Source organism: Arvicola amphibius, chromosome 3 (assembly GCF_903992535.2).
Source record: "Arvicola amphibius chromosome 3, mArvAmp1.2, whole genome shotgun sequence".
Taxonomy (NCBI): domain Eukaryota; kingdom Metazoa; phylum Chordata; class Mammalia; order Rodentia; family Cricetidae; genus Arvicola; species Arvicola amphibius.
In genome coordinates this window covers 46,249,062-46,260,049 of record NC_052049.1, presented here as the reverse complement: position 1 = coordinate 46,260,049, position 10,988 = coordinate 46,249,062, and the positions used below count along the sequence as shown (strand labels likewise).

The 10,988-nt window shown below is 43.8% G+C and overlaps 1 long non-coding RNA gene across 1 annotated transcript; it reads right to left on the bottom strand.

Annotated features, from left to right (window-relative positions):
• Window positions 1–1,545: 1,545 nt before the first annotated feature.
• Window positions 1,546–8,251, bottom strand: LOC119810518. Its single transcript, XR_005284764.2, has 2 exons — window positions 8,076–8,251; window positions 1,546–3,046 (listed from the first exon to the last, which is right to left on the bottom strand). It is a non-coding gene; the product is annotated as an uncharacterized LOC119810518 (long non-coding RNA).
• Window positions 8,252–10,988: the final 2,737 nt, after the last annotated feature.

Sequence of the window (10,988 nt, the reverse complement as noted above, 5' to 3'; positions counted from 1 at the left end):
ATGATAGGGTTTTCATTTTGGTTCTGGTTTTTGAGACAAGATCTTAGGCTATAGCCTTGGTTGTCCTGGAACTCACTCTGTAGACCAGGCTGTCCTCAAACTCAAAGATCCACCTGTCTCTGCATCCCAAGTACTGGGATTAAAGGTGTGAGCCATCATGCCAGGCTGATGTGGTACTTTAATCCTAGGACCTGGGAGACTGGGGGAGGAGAAACCCTGTGAATTTGAGACCAGGTTAGGTTACATTTGGAAACAGGATTCAGAACAGATGAAACTCTGTTTCTCCACACATTTCTCCCACTGTAAAGATAGACTTTCTTTCATACCCAGGGTACAAACTGTCTGTGGCCTGGAATAACATGGTAATTTAATTGTTACAGATCAAGGAGACCAAACCTTTTCTTCGAACCTTACTCACTCAGCCCAATCCATGTCTCCTCCTAGACCAATCCCATTGCAGGCAGAGTGTACACTCACTTAGAATGCCTGGTAGAAGCTCACTCCCACAAAAGAACCACGGGTTGGGAAAAGGGTGACTATAAACTAAAAGAATACAACATACTTTGAGAGGGCCCTTTTTATAAGTTTTAAAGATCAATGCATTCAACCACGCATGGCCTGCAACACAGCCTGAACATCTCTGACTCTGTTTAATATTCGCTGGTACTGACCACATGTGATCAAGGCCATTAGCTTGCAGCTTAGAATTGCCCCCTAGGTTGCTATTACATCTTCTATTTTCATTTTATGGATCATGGCAAACGCCCAGCCATATATACCTGAAGGTATTTAACTTCAAATTCAGACTATGTGCATGTCTCACCATTTCTTGAAACACAAGAAAAACCACTCTTAGTTTGAGTGGTCGATACATTGTGAAAATCTAGGCACAGTATCATAGAAATGGCAGACAACCAGCTTTAGAGGCCAGGACAAGAAGTGAGTTCATTAGCGTGGCAGATACACAGCCAGTACTGCCCGAACACATTCTGGACTCTGTCCTTTTCATGACGGAAAAGCAGTTGCTTATGCTACCATAAAAAGGACTACTGTTATGGCTGTCCTTTAAAGACACTCAGAAAATAGTTCTATGAGCAGAACGTCCTTCAGTGTGTTAGCAGAGAGTACTGACCACTGTACTATCCTCCCAGACCAGAAGACCACAGACTGGGAAATTTATAAAGGATTTTGTTTCTCTGGGAGATAGGAAATCAGAAGATCAAAAGCTTTCTTCTTACTGTGTCATCTTATGATGCAAAGTGGGTGATCAAGACAGCCTGAGGCTGGGCACGGAGGGGGCGTGTCACACTCATCTGTTTATAATTCACCCCCTTCCATAGGAACATCGTCATCCATTCATGAAGACAGAGCTCCCAGGATTTAATCACAGTTCAGAGTTTCTAACTCCCAGAGCTGCTGTCAAGGCAATCAGGTGCCCAACACATGAACTTTGGAGGATTCACTCCAACAAGTACAGGTAAATAAACTATACTCTATCTACACAACATAATATTTGGCAATAAAAAGAAGTGAACTATAAAGATATAAAAACAGAAAAAATTTAATTGCATTCTGCCTAATGAGAAGGCTATCTGAAAACTCCACATACTATCTGCTTCCATTTGCCATTCTAGAAAGGTTCATAGTTTCTAGGGATTTGAGGGAAGAGAGAAATGAGTGAGCAGAATACAAAAAATTTAAGACAACTAAGTTATTCCGTATCATGTGACAATGGAGACATGACAATAGGTATTTGCCAGGACCTATAGATCTGCCCATCACAAAGGGCGGACCCTAATCTAAACTATGAACTTCAGGTTTTCTATATTGGCTCATCACTTATGATGAGCATATCATGCGCTAATGCAAGATGTAAATAACAAGGAAAATTTAGACTAAATGTCATGTGGGAATTTTCTACTTTCTGCTCCAAATTTTTCAGAAGCATTAAACTTATAAAAACTGAAATCGACTATAAGAAAGTGGGGAAGGCAGGAGAAGGGAAGGAAAAGGACGAGGATGGGGAGCAGCCATTCTCTGCCAGGCCTCATGGTCCATCACAGTTGCCTTTGTCTCCGGCCCAAAGCATTGGGGTCACTGAGACTATGCGCCCCCCCCCCCCGAAAGCACGGTTCAAAGGAAGTATGTAAGTCTTTCCTCCTTTAATTTGGTTTTTCCTCAGGCATTTTGTCACAGTAAAGAAAAAATTGACTAACAACTGTATTTCCAGTTCAATCATCCTTTCTGCGTCTCCACGGTTTGGGCGAGTTGGCTCTACAGTGTATTCTGTAGAGGCCTCCATCCCCTCGGCTGCTGCTTGGTTGGTGGGGGTGATGGGTGGCACGAAACTAATTAGACTCCGGAATTCCATCTCTTGATTATAGGTGGACTTGAAATGAAAAACGTGCCCTCGGCAAGAATTGTGCTCTCAGGAAGTCGATTGTGCTACCCTTTAAAGACCATACCGTGTTTCCCTTTGGTGGTTTGCCAACCTGGTTTAATAGTAAAGGGAATCCAGGTCTCCAGAATATAAGCTCCTTGGTAATGATAATTCCACCTGCTGAGTCAATCCTCAAAAAAATGTTCATGATAGCCACGCAGTCTATGGTGATGATAGAGGAGAAAGCTATTCAGCCGCTTTAATTTTAACAATCCAGTCACTTATAGAAGAGCATTTTCAACCTTCATCTTCTCGTAGATGTCAAAGGGATGAAGCTGGGATTTCTCTCCACCCCTCCCTACTGCTACTCAAATTTAAGCTGGAGTTAGAGGTCAAAAGTCAAAGTTCACTTTTGTTTGGCATGGCCATGCCCCCAATCTCAGGTCACTGCTGCCGGCAACAGGCACATCCTAAGAAAAGAGAACACATAAACCTGCTTCCTTACAATGTCACCATTGGGCTGAGTATGTCACCTTCTTTCAAATGGCTGAGAATGCTGCTCAGCATATAATGTCTCTTCCAGGTCTTCCTGCAAGATAGGGAAGGAGCTAACATTTGGAAGCCTTGCTCATCTGAACAAGAGCAAGGCCTTATTTCCGCCGTTACCTGCAGAGAAAGTGAAAGCATCAGTAGCCAGCTCAATGCCCGCCATCCCCCTAGCCCCACCCTCGCTCCCAGTGATGCTTGCTGAGCTCTGGGAATGAATAAGAAAGCATCTCATAAACAGAATGAGGATTGGGAAGACAATCGAGAAAATGAGAATAATGTCCTACAGATGAAACGCAACTGAAATGGGAAAAGCAACGAAGTCCTCATTGTTTAGAAAGGAGAGGCAGCCTTCCATGGTGACGTCCCCGCCCCTTCCAATCTGGGCTCCCAGGCTTTCTACCTTTTACTTTTTCTTGCACCCTCCTTCACCTTTCCTGAGCAAGAGTTGATACCACTTTAAGCACCCATCCGTAGGCGTGTCATTTAAATAAGGACACGACTTCTAAGATCTGTGATGACTCAGTAAGTGCAAATTGTATCCCATGTGTTCTTGCCCAGAGCCTGCTGGAAGTCCAGGGCACCTGGTAGGAAGTCAGGCATACAATGGAATGTCAGGCAAGCATCTCATGCCAAATTATTTGAATGAGTGGCAGGACAGGGGGAGGAGCTGATGTAAGAGAGCCTTTCTTTTCTGGGGCCCAGGAGAGTGGGGGCATAGCGTCAACACTCAGGACACTCCAGCTCCTGGGACTTCAGCTGCTCCTTCTGGAGCTGTGTGGTTGGTGGTAGCTTAGCTTAGTGATTACTAAGTTTCACCTCTCACGCACATCACCCTGGGTCCTGTGAAAATCTGAGCTCAGCAGGTCGGGTGAGACTAAGGATCCTGCATCTCCAGCAGATGCTACTGTTCAATGTTTGTTCCATCCTTTGAATCACAAGAGCCCACCACTATGCATCTGCTATCAGCAGGAAAGAGAACAGAAAAAGCCTGATGCTGTCCCCCGCAAGAGCAGAGAAAGTGAAACTACCATGGATGGAGCCTGCGTGGTGCTCAGGATGAAGCCTCCCTGCCAGCGTTTGGTCCAAGTATCTGCTGCAGAGGATTTTAGCAACTCAGCTAAGAAAGGGATCAAGTAGAGCCTGAGAGGTTCTAACCCCATTTCTAACACCATTGGTTGTTGGTGTGTTGAGGTATTTTTGACAGGCCCAAGATATACCAACACTGAGAAGAGCGCATGTCAAGAAGGACTCAGAGCTCAAGGCACACGACAGGAAACCCTGACACCAAACATGACCTGCCAAAAATAGAGGTGTGCGGATGCCAGTGCTGCTGATCCCCGAGTGGAAGAACCCACTGAAAACCGCGCTGGTGACTCACCCATCACTGCAGTTGCCAAGAGCTCTCTGCAGTCAGTGCCTGGTGGTGAAAAATCCCCCCGTAAGCTTTTCTTCAAAGAACTTTTGAATTTAAGGCAGGCTCTAGCTGAAACGCATTAACCATGGCTAGGTTACACAAAGACTTCTGCTTTGCTCCTCGAGCAAGAAACCCAGCCCTGGTGGTCAGAGGTCCTGACTCCTCCCAACACCATACCAGAATGAAAGGTTTTCCATAGCCAGGTAGGGACCCTCCTCTATGACTCCCCATTTATCTAAGCAAGGGAGGATTGATATTCTGAAATCTATACACTCTAAGGACAATGCCAGCCCCATGTGCTGGGGGAGGGAAAGTGTTCTCTGTTAGAAGCAAATACTTGAAAATGCTTCTCAGCTGAGGGCCTCTCTCCTCTCCCTGGCACACCTGAGCTCCTCTCTGTGAGTCTCTTTCTCTGTCTCTCCTACTTATTTCTCCTGCTCCTTTTTCTTGTCCTCTCCTTTCTTTACTGCTCATCCTAGCTCATGTAGCTGTGTCTTCCAAGGCATAACTCCTGATGATTTCAGAAAAAAGAGAACAGATGAATAGGGATGGTTATTCACGCTCTCATGTCTTGTGCAATATTTGCTGTGTAGGAAAGTATTCCCGATTACAAAGATCCGGGCTGAAACTTCCAATAGCAGAAAGAGTTCTTTGGGAAGATAAAGGGTGTATTATATGAGAAAATGATCAGGGATGGCTAGCACCAGTCTCAGAACCTTTCCTACGGATGTGACATTTTCTTAGGAGTAAATAAGAAATAACAAAAGCTATGCCTCAAAATCTTTATCATCTGTTGTGGAATAGGACCTGTGCATTAGGCTTATTAGATAGTGGACTTTTCCATAACAGGAACTGTGTAGATGGAAGATTTTCCTTCAGTCATTTGAGGACACTATAGCTGAGTCTATGGAGTACACCAACAGCAAACGTATCAACAAGATAGACGGTGTGTTAATACAATATGTGCATAGGGTTGTCATAGGAGAGAAAAGTGAAGACCTCAAGGCCCTATGATCTAGAAGCTCAAGTACCAACTTAATAGGAGAGAAAGCGGGAAGGATATAGACAAACCAATAGTAAATTAAGTGATCGGTGGGAAAAATGAATGAAGCTTAAAAACAGTAAGTGATGCCATAGTCTGCATGGACAAGATATCAACTTCCAGATTTTATTTCCTACTGCCTGAGTTCATCTTCTGATGAGATCTGTCTCTTCCACGCAGATAAGGGAAGTTCTTCCCTGTGTTTGTCGCTTCTCCACACATGCCCTCAATCTAAATCCATCAGCATGTGAAAGGGCATTTGGGGTGACACTTTGTGATCACTTCCAGAATAAATATGGTGGCACATTAAAAGTTTGTGGAGCACTTTCATATAAATTATGCCCTTTGATTGTTTCCAGCTAACTGTGGGGTGAGAAGAATTTGCGGTTTTTATTTTATTTTATTTTATTTTTTGGCTTTTCGAGACAGGGTTTCCCTGTAGTTTCTAGAGCCTGTCCTGGAGCTAGCTCTTATAGACCAGGCTGGCCTCGAACTCAGAGATCCGCCTGCCTCTGCCTCCCGAGTGCTGGGATTAAAGGCGTGCGCCACCACCGCCCGGCCAAGAATTTGCGTTTTTGTAGATAAGAATGAACCTCAGAAAGGTTAACATGCCTTTTCAAAATTCCATAGGTATCTAGAACTGGAGTTGGGGTTAGGCATTGAGGTTGTAGATGGAACTTTCTGTCCTGCCTGGTCCCTCAGGCATTCGGTCTTAAATTGTTTTGCCTATTAGCTCAGGTTTATTATTAACTAGCTCATACAACTTAAATAACCTATAACTCTTGTTTATGTTCAGCCATGTGGCTTGGTATGTTTTCTCAGTAAGGCATTCTCATCTTGCTTCCTCTGCTTCTGGATAACAACTATGTCTCTTCCTTTCCTCTTCCCAGAATTCTCCTAGTCTAGTTGTCTCGCCTATACTTCCTGCCTGGATACTGGCCCATCAGCATTTTATTAAACCAATATGAATGACAAATCTTTACAGTATACAAGAGCATTTTCCACAGCAGTTTGCTACTCATGTGCCCAGAGCCACTTCATCCCTCTAGAGTTAAAAAGGAAAGGGAGAGTCCCTCTGCTCAGTGCCTTGAATTGGTTATCCTCGGTCTTTGCATCTGAATCTATTCTTTTCTATGGTCCGCATCCTCAGAGGGGAAGACATCTCTAATGCAAAGCCAATGACTTTTATGTAAATCCCCAACATACGAGTCAACAAACAACAGGCACAAACCCACATAACCCTTGCCAGAAAGTATTTTGTTTTCTTTTTTAAGATTTATTTTTATTTTTTTAAATTATATGTATGTGGGAGACTGGGTATATATGCATAGATGTGTTGGGTCCCCCAGGAACTGGAGTTACAAGCAGTTGTAAGCTGCTCAAAGTGGGTGCTGGTAACTGAAGTCAGGTCCTCTGGAAGAGCAGGAAGTGATCCAAAGTACTGAGCCATCTCTCTAGTCCCTAAGGGCTTTATTCAGCCCATCCTCTCTTGTCATGTTTAAAGGTAAATAATGAGATTCTTGGTGTCCCTGGGATGACCCCATGAGGATCATGTTATACTTTACACTGAACCATCTGCCAGTCACAATTTTGTCAAAAGCTATGCTCTATTAAGACAATTTAGTTAAGATTACTGTGTCTTACTCACTGGTCCATACTAGCCATAAGTATTCTGAATTTGAGATCCCATTTCTCTTTCCATGAAGGTCTTAGGGGAAAGCTTTAGTTGACAGTGCAGATAAGAATAACACACAGCCATGAAGGGAAAGCTTGAAAATCTATACTCTTTGTCAGAAAATGTCACCAGGATTCTCTTTTGTGGAGAAATAAGCTTGTAGAACTAGGATTGTAGTCTGTTAGGACCTTAGTGGCTGGATCTGGCCTCTGGATGGTGGATGAGGCTCGCCTAGGAAGGCTCAAACAGACATACTATTTCACTTAAGTGCCATTCCTTCCTCTCTTGCCCAGTCTTGAGTTGATCATATCTATCTCTGGACCTCAAGATGATCAGTGATAAGGGGTTGGCCCTTATCCAAGAGTGCCAGTTCGCCAGACTGAAATCAGGTCTACGCACTTTAAAGCAGCTCAAGGTAGATGTAATTGGTTGGCTCCCACACTGCCATTTGAGACAAGAGTGTGTAAGCAAAGGTCAGATGAGGGTTGGTGAGAACCATTCCTGGGAAATTCTTAGGTCTGAATCATGCCCAATCTGGTCACATTGTGGTAAGGAATTAAGAAAAGTGTTTCTAGGTGACACTGGGACCATTCTACATAGACTATAAGGCTTTAAGTCCATCCAGAGCCATAGTGCTTGACCTGGGACACTGGAGGATTGCTCCAGTTAAAGATGAAAATGTGTACATCTCCTTTTCCACCTGACCTCTCCATCTACCATCTTCTAATGGCAACAGTTAGTACACACTTGTTAGGTCAGTCAGTGTGTTGAGCCTTTCACATGGGCCAGATAATATTACTAATAACTCTTTAAGATTATCCTCTGTTAGAGATGATGAGTGACGTCATAAAAGTTAAGTAATTAATTTAGATATAAAGTGAATATGGCAGAGTTGGGGTACACGCCCACCTGCTCTGTTCCAGCATCGGCCCTCTTCCCAACCTGCTATGTTCTTTCTCATCCAAACCCCACAGGTCTGGTGTAGAGAAGCAGGGTGACTCAACAAGATTCTTACCTGGAGACAGGCTGTCCCTCCCCAACACAGTTTCCATCCTGTATCCAGCTGGCGTCTTTGCCTTGTTGGACATTTGTTCAAAGGACTTAAATAAAGACTAAGCAGGAAGTCTGGTAGGAGGGTGGCAGGCAGAGGGTTTAGTAACGGAGCCAAATGTGTCCCTTTCTGCCACGAAGTCTGCCCTTTGCTCTGCACTCTGTCCTAACCTCAGTGGAGAACGGGTAGCCCCTGGTCAAAGGTGAGCAGGACAAGAGTCAGTGGAAACACAAGCTCAGACCATCTCATGGATATGTTGATTTTGGCAGGATCTGGTAATGTCATTCTGTATGTGACATTTATCTCTTTTCTTTCCTCCCCCTTAAGGGGTGAAGCAGAAATGTAGACTCAGCACTTAATACAAGAGTAATTAAGGTGCAAAATTTGGGGATAGACCCACAGGCTAGTTTTCTTTTTTCTCTCTAGAAATTAGTATGTTTTCAAGCAGATCACTGTAATTCTTAACATTTTCATTTAGCATTTTGTTCCTACCAAATTCAAGCCTCTGGACAGACTTCAAATTTGCTATCCTGGTTTATCATCTTCTTTATGTCGCCTACTTAAGCAAGAAACTCAACACCTTGGCCTCAGTCTCTTAAGATTTATGTGTGCACAATGATATGTGCTTTGAAGAGAGGGCTATGAGGATTAGAAGTAATGCATGTGGAGGAGGCTTTCAACAAATGGGTGGCTGATATTAAAACCCTGGGACTCATTCCTGATGGAGGAGGGTCTATGTGTTACTTTCATTATTAATAAAGAAACTGCCTTGGCCCATTAGCCCTAGCTTCTTATTGGCTAACTCTTATATTAATTTAACCCATTTTTATTAATCTGTATATCTCCACATGGCCATGGCTTACCAGCAAAGTTTTGGCATGTCTGACTCTGACAGGGGCTCCATGGCTTCTCCCTGACTCCACCCTTCTTTGTCCCAGCATTCAGCTTAGTTTTTTCTGCTTAGTTCTGTTCTGCCCTTGCCATAGGCTCAAAGCAGTTCTTTATTCATTAACCAATAAAAGCCACACAGAGACACATTCCCAAGACTGGTGAACCTCTGAAGACGAACTGGATTCTAGGAAAGGCCTAGACTTCTGGCCTTTATAACTTCAAAACTGATACAGCATGCATATAGGCCTATGCTTATTTCTGTGAGCACACAAATTACTAGGGCATAACAATTTTGCACCTCTTACTCCATTTGATCCTGATAACATTCCCAAGGCATGAGACAGGCATTATTTTCTCCACTTAAAAGTGATGGTTTTATAAGAATTCTGAATTTAGGTGGTTTTCTTTTATAATTTTATAAAGAAGAACAAATTCTACCCTTCTGAAGCTAAACTCAGAGCTAGTATTACCCAACAACACTAGAATTTTCCATTCATCTCTATGTTACCCTATGAAAAGGCAAATTGAGGGATTAGTGGTATAGGATGGACAGCACAGCCTCTCACCTGCCTAACTTGCATGCAAGGCCTTGGGTTCAATTCCCAGCAGAAGAAAAGGAAAGAAAGTATATATCAATTATTAGAATTGAATCTAATCTTTCATCGCATTTAGAAGTATAGAAACTACATGCTAGAGAAGGAAAGATTATTTATTTGGATGATAAAGAAAATCGACAGGTTAGGTAGGACCTTTTGAAAAGGATGCTTTGAAATACCACATATAAGATGTGAAAAGACATCATGAGAATGCCCAGTCTCTGCTAGGAAATAACAGCTCAACGGGACGAGCTAGCCTTCCCAGGATGGTTAGAGTTTAGGTCTTTGAGTTTAGAACTAAGAAAAATAGTCTAAGTCCCATAGTGTTACCATGGTGACGAAGCTAGATAACAGATGTGCTCCAGGCATGCGTTTTTTCAATGCTCTATAGGTGGTAGGCCTCCTTTACTTTATGCATTAACTTAACAAACGAACCGTTTGCAAGTCTGGTAGCCAATGCCTGGGTGTCATGAAGCCTTCTCATACCCACAAACCAGAAGCTGTGGGTACTTGGCATCGGGGGCAGAGTGTGTCAGCAGTTCCCCGCCTCAGCTGTTCTACAGCAGAGCTGTTCCTAGAAGGGGTGCTGAGAATCTTGCGGCCTCCGTGAGGAGGTTGAGTCTCTCTGTAAGTAGCTGCCAGCGAACGGTGCTAATGCGATCCAAATGTCGGAGTGGTTTGTCTGCTCCAGATGACGCGGATGCCGATACCTAGTAGATGTGCCGCCACTGAGGTTCAAGCTTAATGTGAACACATGCTCGCCTAAGAACAAGCCTGGGACCATTAGCTCCCAGCGGGAAGCCTCTGAGTCTCTGCAAAATGGTCACAGTGCTTCGCTTCCGATGCCGCTCAGAGCTGCGATGAATTCGGAGACCCATTACCAACCGTGGAAGCCTCATTCCTCGGGACCAATTAGTATTCCACCTGCACGGTGGGACCAACCAACTCCTCCAAGTGGGAGGGGGGCATCCATTTGAGTCCAAGAAGGAAAGCTTTTCCCTGTAGTGTTTCTTCTTGGCAGGCAAGGTGATTGAAGAGGTTAAAAACCTCAGCTTACGCTGTGTGCAAGCTTCTGAGTTACCCATAAGGGAACACTGTTTCATAACCATCTCCTGTGTGACTATGCTATAGGGCACACCCAGGGTCAACTCATTAGCAAAATTACCTTTCTCAAGTCCGGGCTGTGTCTATGCTGCTCATTAACTAGGTCTGTGGGTTTGGCCTTGACTTCTTGGCTTGCAGAGTTCCAGTTCTTTTAGTGCCCCACCCAACTTGTGCCCTGCTGAGAAAATACCTGGTTGTTTGTTTTTGTTTGGCTTGCATTTACTATGTTCTAATTCAATGTCTATATTTAAATTCATAAGGGTAGTTAGATAAGGGACCACCTTGA